Raw genomic sequence first — 12,505 nt, forward strand, 5'->3', positions numbered from 1 at the left:
GCCAAAAGCGCTCAGCCTGAGTCCTATCACCAAGAAACAGACCAACCCACTTTGGGGGACGACTCACAACACAGCAGGCCTGGCCTCTGCAAGTCAGCAGCATGAAAGAACATTCTAGAATGAAGGACACTAAAGGCACGGAGACAATACCCAACTGCAGGGCATGATCCTAGACTGGATCCCTGAGGAGAAAAGGCAAACACGCATCTGGGAAGGAGGCCTGGGGGGAGGGGCCGTGGGAACTCGGGCTTACGCGGGTGGCATTCCGGTCCCCATGTGCACCGTCCACCTGGAGGACAAGGTGTCAGGATGCAACAAACTCTCGGATGGCTCAGAAAAGGGAGAGAAAGCGACCCATGGCAGAATGTCAACGCTCGATGTGCCCGGGCGGAAGGACCGCAAGGTGTTCAGGCCCTGCTCTGTCAAGGTTTCTACGTGCCCAAAAGCTTTCAGAGTAAAGCGCTGGGGGAGAAACTGATGAAACGATGCCACTGGGGCAGGACCGAGCAGGACCTGCTGCTTCACCTTTAAAGGTCCCAGGAGATGAACTGCAATGACAGAGACACACCTGGGCTCCGAACACCCGGCTTTGCCCCTGAGAAGCCCCTCCTCCCCTACACCTGCTTCCCTACATGTAGCCAGAATTGGTGCACGCACACATGTATACATGCATGCATGTGCTTGTACATGCACACACATGCACAAGCACGTGTGCGTGCATGCGAGCACACACACCCCTTTGGCACCTGTGGCAGACCTGGACAGTCGACTGCCTATCCTCTGCCTCCGTGTGACTCAGTCTTGAGTCCCGCCAGCCCCTGCAGGTGGCACCCAGCCCGGCGCACCGCATTCAGCCCAGGGCAAGGGGCCCAGGGGACCCACTCAGCATTTGATGAGTGATGCATAGCCAAGAGGCTGGGTGGAGGCACCCCAGTGACGGAACGCTCTGCAGGAGGTGACGACGTGGTGTGTGTGTGCAGCACCCGCCACCCCCCAGCGCCCAGGCCCTCGCCCAGAGGCTGGGGTCGCGGGCAAGTCGTGCCTCCTCACTGGCCTCAGTTTCCTCATCTGGACACAGGGACACAGGAGCGCCCACTTCCCAGGGCTGCAGCGAGGGGTCGATGAAGATCCACACGTCAGCTGCTCTGCCGGGCCCGACGCCCGGTCCCTGCTGGGGGCAGGACCACGGGACGGTGTGAGGCCACCTGCCACAGAGCTGCCGAGGGGACCGCTGAAAGCAGAGCTTGGGCCCGCTTACCCTGCTCACCCAGCGCCACTCACGAGGCCGAGGGCGGGCGCGACCCCCCGCCCACAGGTGGACAGAGGGGTCAGTAAAGTGTGACGCCATCCATGCCGTGGGGTAGTGTTCCCGTAAAAAGGAGGGGACCCCTGGCCCTGCTGCAGCGCAGGTGAGCCTGGGGCTCTGTGGTGAGTGACACGGGCCAGTCGCACAAGGGCAGACACTGTGGTCCCACTGCTGGGAGGTCCCTGGGGCGGAGGGGTCAGGCTCACAGACACAGAAAGGGCGCCAGGGGCTGGGGGAGAGGGGAGGGCATGTCTTATGGGGACAGAGTGTCAATGTGGGAAGAGGGAAGGTCCTGGAGGTGACGGTGGTGATGGCCACCCAGCAGCGCGAATGTGCCTCATGCCACCAAACTGGACATTTCACCACGGTTAGGAGGGCACATTTATGTTGTGTTTATTTTACCACAATTTTATAAATGGTGCCAAGAGATGCCATCTGTGCCCCGGGCAGCAAAACTCCACAGCAGAGCAGGGGGGTCTGGCGGAGCTGGGAGTGGGGCGGCCTCGCCCGCTGACCCTGCCGCGTCTGCTTTCCAGATCAGGGCTCCGTCGCCCACTGGGATCCCTGGGCCCAAAACAATGGGGGGTCTGAGGGGGACTTACAACAATGGCCTCCCTCTAACTCAGGTTCCCAGGGCAAAGGGAAGCGGAGGAAGGAAGGTGCCAGCCATTTCCCAATCAGCAAGGCTAAGTTTATACCCTGCTGCCCAGGCAGCGCCTGCGCTGTGGCCTTGGGTCTTTCCGAGGGTGGCCGTGTGTGGGCACAGGCCTCACGGAGCCCCAGGCTGACATGCTCTCAGAGTCCTGGGAGCGGTGGCCCTGGGCCACCAACCCTGAGGGTCCAGCAGGTGCTCAACGGTTCAGAGGACTCTGAGCCTGGGACTCGATGTCCCCTCTGGAGTCCCCAGTGCAGGGAGACAGATGGAGAGCGCACAGGTACACCTGGACAAGGGACGAGTACGTGGCTCTGTGGGGACAGGGGTCACAGGGAGCCAGACCACGGAGCAGGTGTCGGCCAAGCCAGGGAGTCTGTGCTGGGTGAAGTGGGGTCAGAGGCCAACCTGGCCAGACCCTGCCCTCCAAACACCTGCCACCCAATGTCAGACGGCACAGCCGCTATGGAGGTGGGATGGTGGCCCTGCAAGAAACAAACCAGACCACTTGGCCTGGCCATCATTTCGGGGTACACACCCACAAGAAGCAAAAACGGGGACTCAGACAGGTATTTATACCCCCATGTTCACGGTAGCATCGTTCACAACAGCCAGAGGTGAGAGCAACGCAGGGGCCGGGGCCGGCCGGACACACACAGTGCGCTCCCTCCGGGCAGAGGCAGGGGATTCCGCCGCGAAGAGAAACACGGCCTGACACAGGCGGGCCCCGAGGACACCACGCTCAGGACATAAGCCGGCTGCACAGGCAGACCCCGCGCGATGGCAGTCGTAGGGGGTCCCTGGAGCAGTGGGACCCATGAAGACAGAAAGCAGAGCGGCGGGCGCCAGGGGCGGGGGCGGGGTGATGGGGGGGTTACTTACTGGGGACAGAGTCTCCCCTCGAAAGAGGAAACGTCCTGCAGAGGATGGTGGTGACGGCCACACAACGCTCCAGATACACTTAATGCCTCCAAGCAGGACTCTTCATCGTGAGGATGGTTTTACATTGTGTGTTTAACCACAACAAAAATAAACAAGTAAATAAAAATACCCCCCACTTAGTGACGGAAAGAGAAAGTGGCCCAATCGACCATCGAAACCCTGCTCAGCAGAGCCACGCACAGGGCTGACGGACCCGCCGAGAACGCGCGCTGAGGGGCATCGCCACTGGGGAAGCGCCGGCCCCAGGCCCAGGCCCAGCCCGCGGCCTGCTCTGGGGAGCTCAGGCTCCTTCCACTCTGCTCCTTCCTCTCTGCCCCTCCTTCCGGCAGGCAGGGGCTGAGTCCTCTGTGCTGCTAGGACTGCTGCTGCTCCCAGGGCCGCTGATAATGGTGACAACCACAAAATCGACCCCGAACCCTCAAGGGACCGTGAGGCCCTAGACAAGGCTGTGTCCCTCTGGAAGGTCTTTAGTGGCTGGAGTGTGGCACCAGGCTGTGTGGAAGGGAGGGGAGAACTGGTGACAGAGTTGGAGGGAGAGGGCACTCCGGGGGGGGGGGGGCGGGGCGGGGCGGGGGCTGGGGTGGCCGCAGGGACAGCCAGCAGGGGCTTTCACAGAACAGGGAACCGCGACTCAGTGCAGATCAGGCCTTTTTTCTCATTAAAACCGATGTCAGAGCCTGCTTCCCTGGGGACACTTCCTCAAGGTCAGGACAGTCACCTTCTCCAGCTCCCTTGCCAGGTCCCTGTCCCAGCCCCTCAGAATCTGCATATCCATCCCCCTTCTCCTGAGACACCTCAGGGTGGCGGGAAGGGCCTGGGACAGGGATAGGCAGCCCTGGCCTCAAACCGCAGCTTTGCCTCGTTCTGGCCGTGACCTTGGCTGTCCCCTCCCCCAACCCCTAGAGCCCAGAGTATTTCTGAGGGTTCTGGGAAAACTGTAAGGAGGTCACAAACACCCGAGTGCTCAGAGAAGCAAGGGCCCTGAGCAAACGCAGGCTGTCGTCTTGAGGACAGTGAGACCTGCCAGGCCCGCACGTGCAGGCCCCAGCCAGGCCGCAGCCGCCTGCCAGCCCCTCTTCCTCCCGGGCAAGACCAGGGCCACAGGGGCCTCGTTCGGAGCTTGCCTGCAATTCATCTCCTTCACCCAGGGAACGGCCTTTGCCAAACGTTAATGCGATCCGGGTCTGTCTGCTTGCAGTCGGGTCATCGATGTCTGAATCATCAGGCTGCTGCCGACCTCGCTGGGGGAGGGCAGGCGACGGTGTCCTGGGTATTCGGAGCGGATCCGTGTGTAGGTCTGAGCACAGGGGACCCCTCTGTGAGGGCAACTTTGCGTAAAGGGATAATCCGCAGCAAGGTGCTCTGTGCACCCAGCGCTGTGCGTCGGCCCTCCTTTCGCCCACACTCCCGGGCCAGGCTGTCCAGCCTCGCGAGCACGCAGCCCGAGCTGGAGCGGCTCCATCGTCCAAGACACAGACTGAAGAAGCAGTCCCAGGAGGAGGTATACGCCCAGGGACATTCCCACCTGAGGCCAGAGATCCCGGCCACATGTACTGTCGCTCTCTGAATGGCCACAGCCCCCAGACAGGCGGTGCCGTGGGACACGGAAGATTCTATTCCTAGAGTAACCCTCTTTTCTGAAACTGGGACGGCCGGGCAGGGCCACTGCGGGGTCTCGTGCTGAGCCACAGGGGTACCCCTCAGAGCCAGGGGAAGACAGGGGACCAAAGCTCAGGGCCGAGCATCAGTGGGGGAGCAGCCCCCGTACCCCTAGCATGAGGGAAAACATGACCCTCAAGATATCAGTTTCCAGGAAGACGTTCTATGCAGGGTGCTCACCTTGGAGCTGGGGCTCCCGGACAATGACATTGTCCCAGCCCTCACTGGGGGTGCTCAGGGCAGGGCAGGCCAGGCCAGGTCGAGCCCCACCCCCCTCACCAGCCCTGTGGCCTTGGCCGAGTCACACCTCCTCCTGTCTTAGCCATCTGCAAATGGGAAGAAACAGCCCCCGCCCCACAGGGCTTTGGGGCGTTGGAGCCGGAGCCTGCACAGCCTCCCCACCATGCCACCATGCCCGCATTACTAGATGCCCCGTAAACAGCAGACCTTGGCTTCCATTAGGCAAATCAATCACTCCCCTGGGCTCTGGTCAGCGGCGGTTGCTGGGGGCTGGGGTTCCGAGGTGGCCAGCACCCCCCCGGGGTATATTTAGCTCTCCGCTGGAGCTCTGCCGGGTGCTGGCATTCCAGCCTGCCAGCCAAGGACACTCAATCCCAGACCAGCTCCGAGCGCCCCGTCGGCGACCCTGGAATCTGCTCCAGAGCCGAGCGCCCTGGCGTTTGTGACCGCACACTAAGTTCTCACACGAGGACATGCACACAGGCTAAATTCCCGTGCGGAGGACGTCGCTGCCACCCACAGCCAGCTCCACAGTGAGGCCACCTCCCAAAATAGGGAGCACCGCGACCTCAGCACACGCGGCCGCTGCCAGGGCGTCGCACAGCTGCGCTCTGAGCAAGCCTCCTGAAAACCCCCGCCCCTTGCCGGCCTTAAAATAAATCAGCAAGAAAAAAAAAGCAGCAGAGCATCAGGCTCCAGGGACAGGGACCCGGGCCCTCCTGCTCCTTCTTCTGCTGCGTTTCCCCTGCATATTCCCCTGGAGGAGAAACTGTGTCTGAAATCCCGGCTCCCGCATCGTCACTGACCACGAGCTCAGACACGTGCGTCTTACTGACCCTTCACGGTCACGCTGACGGCCACATGCCACTCCATCCCCCGCCGGCAGGTCTCCAGGGGTGGTCCAGGGACCCCTGCAGATCCCCGAGACCCAATCAGGGCTTGGCTGAGCCCAAACCATTTTCAGACGAAGATTAAGATGCTATCTTCCCTGTGTCCATGTCCAGAGGCTGCGTCACAGCAAACAAACACAGACCAGCCACGAGGTCCCAGCCGCCCTCCGTGACACCGGACACTGGTGACATCAGTAAGGCTGCGCAGCAGTGCCGGCCTGTCCACCAAAAACACTCTCCTGCTGACACACAAAGGGCTATTCTTCTGACCCATGGGCTCACAAACATCTTAGCATGTTCTCCATTTTAACTTCGAATGCTGTGAATGTCAATGAACGCAGCCCATTTGAACCAAAGCTCTTTGGGGTCCTCCGTCAGCGTGAGTCGGGGGGGTCTCAGCCCTAACCGTTGGAGGACGTCTGTTCTGGACATCTCCCGGTGTGGAGCGCACAGCCCCCGCCCCGAGCGGGTGTTCAGGCGTGAATCCCTGCCCGCGCTTTAGATGCTTCCAGAAGCAGCGTTCTGCCGGAGGGCAGGGACGCACACAGGGCCCGGCGCCTCTGCCTCGCTGCTCCCTCGAGCTTGGGCACACGGACGAGCCTTGTCGGCAGTCTGTGGCCGAGTCCAGCTGTCGGGTTTGGGATCTTCAAGTTAGTGGAGAGCCATGTCTTTATCTCATGGTAAGTCACCCTCTCAAACCCTCAGCTAGTCTAGGGGCCCCACCGGGAGAGGACGCTGTCAGTTCCAGGAACAGAACGCTCCCCTGGATAACGCCCCAGGAAATATCCACGTTCTAGTCCCTGGGACCTGGGACTGGGACCTCACATGTTCTAAAAAAGGGGGGTCGGACTTCACAACTGTGGTTAAATTAAGGATCTTGAGGTGGGGGCTTTGTAGATTATCCAGGTGGCCCTAAATGCCACCACAAATGTCTTTATGGGACGGAGGCAGAGTCTGGACACACACAGAGGGACAGGTGACGTTGAGAGAGAGCGGAGATTCGGAGGTGCTGGCCTTGAAGGTAGGAGTGACGCGGCCATGAGCCAAGCACTGCTGGCTGCCACTAGAACTGGGAGAGGCCGAGACCAGACCCCCAGAGTCTCTGGAGGGAACGGAGTGGTGCAGATGCCCTGATTTCAACCGCCTGCTAAGGAGCGCGGCACCTCCAGGGTTGGGGCGGGTCCCCTCCTTTCCCAACCCCGCCCCCCTCCGAGGGCATCACCTGTGAGAACACCTTCTTGCATTAGGCTGCAATGTGCCACCTCAGAGCACCCCAGTCCCCCCGCCCCAATCCACTGAGGGGCTCGGGTACAGTCATTCTTGGTTCCTTCAACGGCTGCGGGCTGGCTCCTCCCGCTGTGCCCCTAGCAAGCTGCTGCCATGAGGACACCAGCACGGAAGGGACGTGGGGTGGCAGGAGGGGGCCGAGGGAGGAGGGGAAGAGCAGTGTCGGGGCAGACAAAGCTCTCCCTCGGCAGCCCCCAGCCCTGGGCCTCGCAGGCACCCCGCTCGGCCGCAGAAGGAACTCACGGGTGGGGAGAGAGGGCGGGCAGGGGGCGGCAATCAAGGCACGCTGAGTTCTGGGGGTCCTCCTCATCAGATTCCAGAGGCCACCCGGTCCCTCAGCAGTCGGAGCCACCACCCACCAGCACTGCACCCCAAGCTCACACTGCACCCCACACCTGCCCTGCACTGCACCTCAAGCTCACGCTGTACCCCAAGCCCACACTACACCCCAAGCTCACACATGCCCCAAACTCACTTTACCTCACATCTGCCCTGCACTGCACACCAAGAGCCTGCTGCACCCCAAGCCCACACTGTACCCCAATCCACGCTGAACTCCAAGCCTATATTGTACCCTAAGCTCACACTGCACCCCATACCCACCCTGCACTGTACCCCAAGCCCAACTGTACCCCACACCTGCCTTGCACTTCACCCCATGCCCGCACTGTACCCCAAGCTCACACTGTACCTCAGCCCACACTGTACCCTAACCCTGCCCTGCACTGTACCCCAAGTCCACACTGTACCCCATACCTGCCCTGCATTGCACCCTAAACCTATATTGTACCCCAAGCTCACACTGTACCCCACACCTGCAATGCACTGTACCCCAAGCCCACACTGTACCCTACGCCTGCCCTGAACTGCACCCCACTCCTGTACCCATTCGGCAGGGAGGCACCTGGCTGGAGGCGGGCCCCTCGCACACAGATCGCGTTTCCTGATTTCTGAGCTCAGGGATGTGGGGAGGGAACCGATGCCTGTAACTCTGCACCCGCAGTGCCCCCCCAGCACTGGCAGACGGGGCTCGGTTTCAGAGCCGGAGGCGAAGCCCCAGATCAGAGCCGCCCGTGAGAGTCCCGTCAGAGGCCCCCGAGGCCCCCGAGCCAGCCCGGGTCTGAGCAGAGGAGCGTCGCGCTCCTGCGGCCCCAGGAAAAATCAAACCGCGCTGGACCCGGGCGCCCACACCCTGCGGGGAGACCAGGCTGCCCTGGCTAGAGAGTGCATGCCTCCAGGCCCTGCGCGTGTGGACGATCCACACAGCACAGACGTCGGGGTTCAGGCGCTTCCCGGTCTGAGGTGTGCACTCCGGCTCAGAATCCCTGACTTGGTGAGCGGTCGGGACGAAGCTAGTCTGCAGGGGCCGCTGTCCGTCGGGAACTGAGGGCACCAAGGAGCATCTCACAGGCAGGGGCCGCCCACCAGGAAGCACCCCCTGGGGCCGCCCCCCCTCTCGCCCTCCTCACGCTCCAGCACTCCCCGGGGTCACCTCCCAGGGAAACCACCTGCACCCAAGTCCCCAGTTGCTAGGGAACCTGAAGGGAAAGAGCCAGGGAATGAAGAGGGGGCTCATCTTCAACCCTGTGAGCCTTGGCTGCCAAACTGGGGATGGTCCTCGCAGTTCTTCCCTCTTGGAACTTCATGCCCAGCTGCAGTGCCATCTGGGGCCTTGGAGATGCTGTTCCCCTGTGAGGTCCGGGGCCGCCGAAGGCCCGGGGGAGCAGAGGGTCCGAGAGAGGCCTGGCTGCGAGCCTGTGCCCCAGAAGGACGGCAAACAGACCAGGGGGCTGAGCGTCGTCCTCCTTCTCCGGACAGACGTGCATAGGACACCTGCTCCGGGCAGCCTCTGTGTGGACCACCAAGGGGGGCAAGTCAAAGGCCTAGCCCTGCCCCGGGGACAGGCCCCGGCTGTGCGCTGCAGTGACACGGGCATCGGTTTCCTGTCCTGCCGGCTGGCATCATGTTGCCAGATCATCTCTCCCGACCCTTGTCCCATACATGAAGGAACCAAAACCTCAGGAAGCACATGCGCTCCATGCAGGAGGAGTGTAGGCACTGCTGGTGGCGGGGGTGGGTGGAGGTGGCATGAAGGACCGCCAGAGTCTGTGCTGTAGCGACGCTCCGAGCTGGACTTAGGACCCAGGCGCGGGAGGACGAAACCGCCGCTCATAACCTAGGGGGCCGGGGCCTCTCTGGGGGATGAGCAGGACCTGCAAACAGGACTGGGGCAGGCCGGGCGGAGCAGGGAGCAGACGCAGCGGCCAAGGAAGACAAGCCACGGCCCCGTGTGAGCTGAGGCCCCAGGGGCCCACCAGGGCGCCAGGTCAGGTTCGCCCCCCGCCGCGGAGGCCGTATGTGCAGCTGGGACGCAGACCACGCCACCCGCCTCCCGGGCCCGCTGAGCCCCAGGCCCCAACACCCACAGCCCGCGAGCAATCCCGAAAAGCAGGGGCCACGGTCTCCACTTTGTAGGTGGGAGACCGAGGCAGAGAGCAGTCAAGCAACCCAGTTCCAGGAACACAACGAGCGAGTGACTACTGGGACAGCAGCTCCGACGTGCCTGACCCCGAAGCTGCGCACTTTCCGTGTCATCGCGCCCGCCCCCTTGTGCCTGGAACCCCGCCGAGGCTGGACACACCGTCAGTCCCCAGCACCCGCCAGCACGCGCCTGGCTTGCCGCCTGCCTAGAAGCCCACCCACGGCATGAGGCACCCATAGGGCTTGCCGTGGGCTGAATCCAAGGAAAAGTGTCACAAGAGTTTGAAGGACACCTTCCACCCTCCCCGCCCGCCCCCCCAAGACACGAAAGGACTCAGATGCTCCGCCAGCTCGCTCTCAGGCCAGTTCCACTTCCCTGCCAGGCTGTGCGGAGCCCCCGTAAGACCAGGACCCTCGGCCGAAAGGGCGAAGTGACCGCATCACGTGAGAGGAGTGCCTGGCGGAGGAGGGCAGTGGGCGGCCCCGTGGCTGACACGGCCTGTTTCCCTGGGCCAGTGGTGATCTCTCCGGGGACAGCGGAGGGGACAGCACTGTCAGGAGAAAGCGGTCACACGTGTGAGAAGGGCAGTGGCCCCATTTTTACAGACGGAAACACCGAGGGAAAGACAGCCGTCTGAGGTCGCACAGAAGTCTGGGCGGGTGGGGCTGGGAGTCCAGGGCCGGAAGGCCGAGGTCATAAGGAGGTACGCGGGCTTGCTGTGGCGCTCCTCTGCCTCATGGGCCGCGCTGTCTGGGGTGGATCCCGGGGGTGTGCCACGGCCGCCGGCTGGAACCCGCGCAGAGGCAGAGGCTCTGCCTTCCCGGCTGTGCGCAGGCAGGCGGCGCCTGGGGGCTGGGGCCACGCTGCGTGGCCCGGGGAGGAAGGTGGGCCGTGGAACCCCCCGTTGCTAAGAAGCGCTGTTACGGCGCCTCAGACGGGTCTAGCCTCCTCCATCCCAAACACAGCCTCACAGCGTGAAGGCCCGCAAGTCGCCACGGCAGCAGCTGACGCATGCGAGGGGGGGCAGGGGCAGACGGTGCCCACCCAGACGGGGAGACGCGTGTCTGCACACACCACGGTCAAACCCAACTCTCGGTGACAAAGGGGGTGGTGTGACAGCAGGCAGCTCAGGCCCTCCCACAGGCCCTCCCGGGCATTCAGGCCCCCGTTTGCACTGGGGACACCCCAGCGGCCCTGAGAAGGGCCATCAGGTCTCAGGAGCGCCTGGCTACGGCCGCCCTGACACTGAAGCAGGCTGCGGCTGACACCCTAGAGACCGACCCGGCAATGGAAACATCCCGAGTAAACAGAGACACCGCACTCGGGTTGCTCTGGTGAGCCCAGGGCAGGCGGGGGGCACAGGGAAGCCCACGTCGGTGCAGAGGAGGGGCCCGGGGTCCAGCTTCTCCCAGCGGCCCAGAGCCCCGGCAGCTGCCGCCATCAACGGCCGGCCTGGCCCTGAGGACCAGCGGCGGGGCAGACCCTTCCCTTCACCTCCTGTCACCACCCATTTCTGGTGGCAGCTCACGGCTCTCCCACAACCCAGGTGACGCTCTGGAGGGTCAGGGTGTCAGACAGGTGGCTTCTCCGTAAGGGAAGGTCACACTCGCTTTCCCGGGACAGTGAGACCAGACTTCCCACAACTTCCTCAAACTCCGGGTTTGATGGTAGAGAACATGTTGGCAACCCCGAACTACCTCACTGACGGAGGGCCTGAGAGGCATCAGGGAGGGAGCCTGAACGTGGGGACACCAGCTCAGAGCCCAGCGACGCCCAGGCTGAGCCGGCCCCTGGGCAATAGCCGTCCTCTTCAAATGCGATTTCTGACGAATTTCTGGGTCGAGTGACGCGTCTTCTGCTGCACCCAAGCCAGAGGGCGTCGCAGGGAAACTGGCGCCAGAGCCGCGGCCTGTGGCACGCTCCAGGATGCCATCACCTGGGAGCCCTCCTTTCAGGGACAAAGGACAGCGGCCCCGGAGGAGTAGCATCGATCAGACTGCTCTCTGTGTTGTGGATTCTGAACCAGGACACACGTGCCCCCGACCAGAAGCAATGCTTTCTGGCTGTCGCTGGTCGCTGGTTGTGAAAGAGACACGCCCGCCATGAGCCATGAAGAGAGCGTGGGGAGGCGACAGGAGGGACAGAGACGCGGGTGGGGCAGCCCCCGCCCCCGTAGCGGAGCACCTCTGCTGCCATCTTGGCGCATTTCCTTCCAGTCTTTCCTCCTTCGCTGCTTTGGAGAGCACAGGTCATGTAGGACGTGCAATCTGTGTCCCCAGCTGTTTTCTAAACAGAACTTTTCTTCAGCATTTCCTTCGAACACGGAGGACTCTCCCCATGCAGTTCTAGAATGACCCCTGCCCCAGAATGCACGTTTCAGGAGGACGGGATTTTTGTTGGTTCTTGTCCGTGGCCGGGGCCCAGGGGCGGTCAGTGAACACGCACTGACTGACGGAGGGCGGGCACAATGCCGCCCGTCGCTCCCCCACATTCAGGTGGGCTCTGACTTCTTGCTGCTGTTTGTCATGTTGACGGGGACACGTCTGGGGTTACGTCATTGCCTGCCTTGAGTTAGGTGAAGAACTGTGTCTCTCTGTCCCAGGGACCCGCGCCAGCTGGAGGAGGGGACCAGGGCTCGGGCGCGGGCTCTGCCACACATCCTTCTGGGCCCCGACCGCTGTTTGACTTCTCCAGGCCTCTGTCACCCCTGTGCGGGTGGCTGGCACCCTCCAGCTCCCTTCCAGCTGCACGATGCTGCCACAGCTGCCATAGGAACAGAAGGAGGTGGAGCCAGCCACCCACCCAGGCTCTCGCCTGGCCCTGTGCCCTTATTCTGGGCTGAACTGGGTCCCCCACATTCAAGTCCTAACTCTGCAGGACTCAGAATATGACTGCATTTGGAGGGGACCTTATAGAGGTGATTAAGCTAAAATGAGGTCACCGGAGTGGGCCCTCATCCCATAGGCCTGGTGCCCTTATAAGAGGAGATGAGGACACAGACTCACAGAGGGACAGCCACGTGAGGACACAGGGAGGAGACGGCCTAC

The sequence above is a fragment of the Furipterus horrens genome, unplaced genomic scaffold (genome assembly GCF_987537825.1).
Source record: "Furipterus horrens unplaced genomic scaffold, mFurHor1.1.pri manual_scaffold_2, whole genome shotgun sequence".
Classification (NCBI taxonomy): Eukaryota; Metazoa; Chordata; class Mammalia; order Chiroptera; family Furipteridae; genus Furipterus; species Furipterus horrens.